Here is a 5,060-nt window from a genome sequence, read left to right as displayed (position 1 = left end):
GGAAGCTCCCTTCAGGCTAGCTAAAATTGGAGTCAACATCTAATGAATCTTATTTTGCTGTAAAATCATAGTCACTTTGGAAATTACAGAAGTATGTTATAATTTCATTTTGACACAACAAAGGACGGGTCAATGAATGACATGCTAATATATTCAAGAAGTAAAAGCTCAAGTTTGCTTTCTTTATGCCCTCTTATCAAAACTAATTTTATTAGCTACCAAAGCTAATTCCTATGATCTTTGATCAGCACTGGTGCAATTACATGCCGGGAACAAAATTCATTTATTATTCTTGCACCTGTTATACTTTCTGTTTGCCACCCTGATCCCCGGTGAATACCGTTTCATTTATTTCAGTAGGCAAAATTTGGCTCCAAGCTCTCTGACACACCTTTATCTTCAAGGCCTGAGATTTTTCCTTCACTCAGCAAAACAGAATTTTTGATTACACCAAAATTCAGCAAAAATGTTCCAGAAGGCAATCTGCCTTTCATTTTTACAACCTCTAACAGCCTGATCAGTTAGCCTTACTTCATCAGAGAAAAAAAAATTTGTCTAATTTTGGTTGGTATGTTCTAAAAAACTAAATAATTAAATGAGCACACAATATTATGTTAATTAAAAAGCATATTTTTTCCTCTCTCTGCCTGGCAATATATACTCATGACTTTCTATATTGTATCTTGTAAATAGCAATATATGAAGTCTCCTATCTTTAAATATAGAGATAACTTTTTAATCCATTCTTATTGAAACTGAATAGACACTTCTGCTGCTTTCCTTGGTCTGGTATCCTGCTGAATAATCCCATTTTCTGCTGCTTCCTTTCTTACTCTCAGATATCTTTCCATATCTTTCTGCCTTTGTCTCTCTTTTCTGTGTCTTGAATCTCTCTGTCTTCTTCTCTATTATGTCTCTCTTTCTGTGTTATCTCTGTTCTTTCTTTGTACTTGGTAACAGGGAATGCTGTACCTCACCCACACCCCTCCAATCTAGGAAGTGCTTAATGTATTCAAGCCATTATTGTTTTTAAAAAAAAAAAAAACTCTGGGGTAAAAAAGTATGAAAACAATGAATCATTTTTTTTAAAATATGCATTTAAAATTATGCTTACACAAAAGGGAACTTTCATATATGTCAATATTTTTTGCTCTTTAGCTTAGAGGGACTTGAAAGAAGAAATGAATTGAAAGATTACATCCATAGTGAAACTGCACTTTAATAATGTGGCTAGTTATTGTTATGGCTTTGGATATACCTTATTCTGAACAGGCATATCTCAAAGTTGCCTAGACCTATGGTTCAATCTGTTTGACTCTTGTTTATGTCCTACGGGAAATTCTCCACCAGGGGACCACCTAACATGCATAAGCCCTTCGCCTAAATCTCTTCATTATGGATGGATTATTGGCAGATTATATTCATTTTTTCTAAATGAACTAACTGCTGCCTTTTCCTGTTATTTATCAATTCATTGTTATAACCCTTTATGTTATTTATCCTGCATAATTCTTTTATGGTAAAATTTTTGCAGCCTACTCATATGTCTCATTAGTCTTGCTGCCTTTTGGACAACCTACAGATCTAATCCCCAATTACATTTCTCAATATGATCATTAATGCATTAAAACCAAAGAAGAAAGAAGGCATATGCATTTATATAATATGTATTATGTGCCAAACATTATGCTAAAAATTTTTATTTTGAAATATCATATTTGTTACCTGCCCCGATGTCAGGAAGACAAATATGGCCTCACTTAACACTTTTTAGCTGTGTGACCCTGGGCTAATGCTAGAAAATATCACATTAACCTCAATTGCCATCAGAAAGTATATACTCATTTATAGTTGATAAATGAGGAAAGAGAATATTGAAATATCATATTTGGAGTTCTGTACAAGTAGATTCCATGCAGAGTCAGGTATTATACTCATCCATTTGAGCTAAAGTTGCAGTAAACTAGTAATCAGAATACTGTAACATTGTAATGATTATGAAAATTGTGCTAAGTTTCTGAAAGTAGATTATACTTTCAAGACTCAACTCTTGCCATCTTATTGCCTACATTGCCATTATAACCAAAGCTACATATCATCTAAAATGTTTCTACTGTAACATTGATTTGAATGGTATTTAGTAGTGTAAAATGTAGAGGATGTATTCTTAACAAATTATATCTATGTTTACAAGGACTTACCTTCACATAATCCTTGCCTGCTGAAATAATTTCAAAGTCCTACAGTTTAATTTATAAGCCAATAGTAATCTCTCTCTACTGAATGGATTTTAAACTAATATTCATTTTTTAGAGTGGATATTTAGCATAAATCATGTTTATAGAGATGATTTAAATGTATATCTGCTTACAAGAACTATCCTTCACTGATAACTTGGCGGTGAAAAATAACTTCTTGCTTAAAGTCAATACAGTATATCAATTAGAAGCATTTTCAATAGAAGTAATTCAACCTCTAATATTTTGAGGAATAGAGAAATTATGTTCTATTCTAGCTTATCTATTAGCAGATGCAATTTTATGCATAGAATACTATTTTATGTGATCTTAAGATTATTTCTGAAGATATATTTAATATATGATATATGAGGAGTAAAATAGCAACTCATCTTTACAAGCTTAAAGAGTATAATATCAATGAAACCCATTCTTCTCTAACTAAACTGATCAACCCCAATATTTTGAGGATTACAAGTTAGAAATTGATTAAGTCTTACGATTAAAACTGTTAATGACTCCCAATTCTTATGCAAGGAATACTATTTTTATGTGCACTGCATTCTTTTCTGGAAATATATTTTATATATATGATATATATGATAAAATAGGAACTGCATCTTACAAAGTTATATGAAAACTATGAAAGTTGGTCTTTCTAAACTAAATTGATCAACATGCAATTATAAGGCTTATTCTAATTACAAATTGATTAAGTCTGAGGATTAAAATTTAAGGACTTCCTAAGTATATGATTACTGTAAACTTAGGGAGAGTAGATGTCATCACTTCACTCCTAGACTATTTTTATAAGCTGTGGGTTGTTCTACCTGTCACAAGTCTCTGCCCTTCTGTCCATCCTCGACTCAGAAGCCAAAGCACAAGTACAACCATGTTACTCCTATATATTCAATAGAACTCCAGGAATTCTCTATTACTTCTAAGCTCAGACAAAATCTTCTGACATTCAAAGCTGTTCAGAACTTAGCACTTACCTCCTCACCTTTTCTTACACCTCCTCATTACCACATTTCTTTTCTTTCTTTCTTATTTATTTATTTATTTATTTATTTTTGGCAAGGCAATTGGGATTAAGTGACTTGCCTAGGGTCACAGAGCTAGAAAGTGTTAAGTGTCTGAAATCAGATTTGAACTCAGGTCCTCCTGATTACAGAGCTGGTACTTTATCCACTCAGCCATGAAGCAGTCTTCAATCATTCAGTGATACTGGCTTCCTGGCTGTTCCTTCAGCAGGACACTTCATCACTCAGCTACATGTATTTTTTTGCCTGTTGACTATGATTGGAATGATCTCACTCATTTCCTTTTACTGGCTTCCCTGGATTCATTTAACTTTCACCTAAAATATGACCTTTTACAGGAAACCTTTTCCAATGTCTCTTAATTCTAGTGCCTTCTCCATTATTAATTTCCTATTTGTCCTGCATATGGCTCCTTTGTACAAATTTGTTTCCTTGTTGTTTCCCCTATTGAACTGTGTTACCTTTCTCTAGTGCTTAGCACAGTGCCTGCTACTTATTGTTACTGCCCAAGAAATGCTTATAATGAAACTTTGTATGTGAGATGAACCAATGAAGAGGCCTGGGGAAAATAGTCCTTTAAAAATCAGAGAATGGAGGGCACTTTTAACTTGGAAGCAAATGTGAAAAAGGAAATCATCATGAAGTAGATAGTATTGGAGCTGGATTTTCAAGAACTAATAGAATATCATAGGATGGAGTAAAGTGGTAACTCAGAACATTTTAGAAACAGTTAAAAACATTATAAATGACATAGAAGCATAAGGCTTGCACAGGAATAACAAAAAGATCAAGTTGATTGAAACAGGGTATAAGTAGAGGAGGAAGAACGTAGGTTGGGGACAGAATGAAGAGATCTTTCTATTCCAGGAAAAAAGAGTTTGAAATTACTCTGCAGATAAAGGGGAGTTATTTATGCATATTGAAGACATTTATGGAATCTTCAAATTGAGGAAAAGTCTATTTCAAACAGAAAATAAGTCAAACTGAGTAAAAAAGCATTTATTAAGTGATTATTGTGTGCTGGGAAACACTCTAAGCTTTAGGAATACAAATTGAAGCCCAAAGAAATATAATCTCTACTTTCAAGGAGCTAAAAAGCAAGAAGGGAGTGGGAAATATGTATGCATGGTGTGGTCTTAAGGAAGAAAGAGACTGAAATAAAAAAAAAAGCTTTTATGACAAAAGTCATTTTACTTATGATTCCCCCCCCCAAAAAAAAAATTAGTCTCTAGACCTATTGGTAAAAAGATGTTAGAAAAGTTATGATCATTGATGTAGAATTGAAAGGGGTCTTACAGACCAAGTAGTACAATTTCCTCATTTTACAGAGAAGAAAATTGAGACCCCCAAATAGTTAAATTAAAAAAATAAAAGGTAATAAAAGAAAAACAGACTAGAATGTGTATTATGAAGTAAAAATCACTAACTTCCACTTCACTCCTCTTCCACCTGTGGCAAATTCTTCCTGCAGAGTACAGTCTGTTTTATTTCTCTTCCATCTCCTGAGGACAGCCAATTCAGAAATCCATGATCATATTATTAACCTCCCATCTCCCATCCAAACCAGATACAAGCAATTCAGCTCACAAAGAGTTGCAGCACAGGATCTAGGAACTGCTGAAGCAGTATTTAGTATTTTAGTTGTATATGCATGGTCAAACAGGATGACAGGATTTTTGTTGCCAGGCTCCATGACTCCAAGCTCCTGGAAATCTCACTGGACTAACTTGTATGTTTGTCTGTCCTTAAAATTCAAGCATTTAGAAGTTTTGCTTAAATA

This window comes from Sarcophilus harrisii, chromosome 3, assembly GCF_902635505.1.
Source record: "Sarcophilus harrisii chromosome 3, mSarHar1.11, whole genome shotgun sequence".
NCBI classification, from domain to species: domain Eukaryota; kingdom Metazoa; phylum Chordata; class Mammalia; order Dasyuromorphia; family Dasyuridae; genus Sarcophilus; species Sarcophilus harrisii.
Note: the sequence above shows the minus strand (reverse complement) of the source record.